Raw genomic sequence first — 306 nt, 5'->3', positions numbered from 1 at the left:
AAAGCAATTTGCACAAAAAATCAGTATGCATCATCATTACTAAACAATTTAGACCCTTCCTTCAGGGAACTCAGCTGGGTCCTTAGATCTGAGTTTAGCCAAGTTAATGAATCCAAATGGAATGATTGTATAAGTGTTTATTCCACTCTGTTAGGTTCAATATCCTAATAACAGCCTACATAACTTGTACTCATGTTAGTTTTCTTCTACATGGCCACATCCCTGGTATTCTTTAGTCTTTTCCACTCTCCTCTGCCTCATAGCAACTGTACCTTCCCTTTAGACCCAGAGTATGACTGGGGGGAA

General features: G+C 39.2%; 1 protein-coding gene across 1 annotated transcript in view; it reads left to right on the top strand.

The window, feature by feature from the left end:
• Positions 1 to 306, top strand: part of ARHGEF9 (Cdc42 guanine nucleotide exchange factor 9) — a 166,762-nt gene that overhangs the window by 114,507 nt on the left and 51,949 nt on the right. The gene's annotated exons all lie outside the window — the stretch shown is intronic.

Source organism: Crocuta crocuta, unplaced genomic scaffold, assembly GCF_008692635.1.
Source record: "Crocuta crocuta isolate KB4526 unplaced genomic scaffold, BGI_CrCroc_1.0 scaffold563, whole genome shotgun sequence".
NCBI lineage: Eukaryota > Metazoa > Chordata > Mammalia > Carnivora > Hyaenidae > Crocuta > Crocuta crocuta.
The sequence above is the reverse complement of the archived record's forward strand: the minus strand, read 5'-3'. Positions and strand labels throughout refer to the sequence as shown.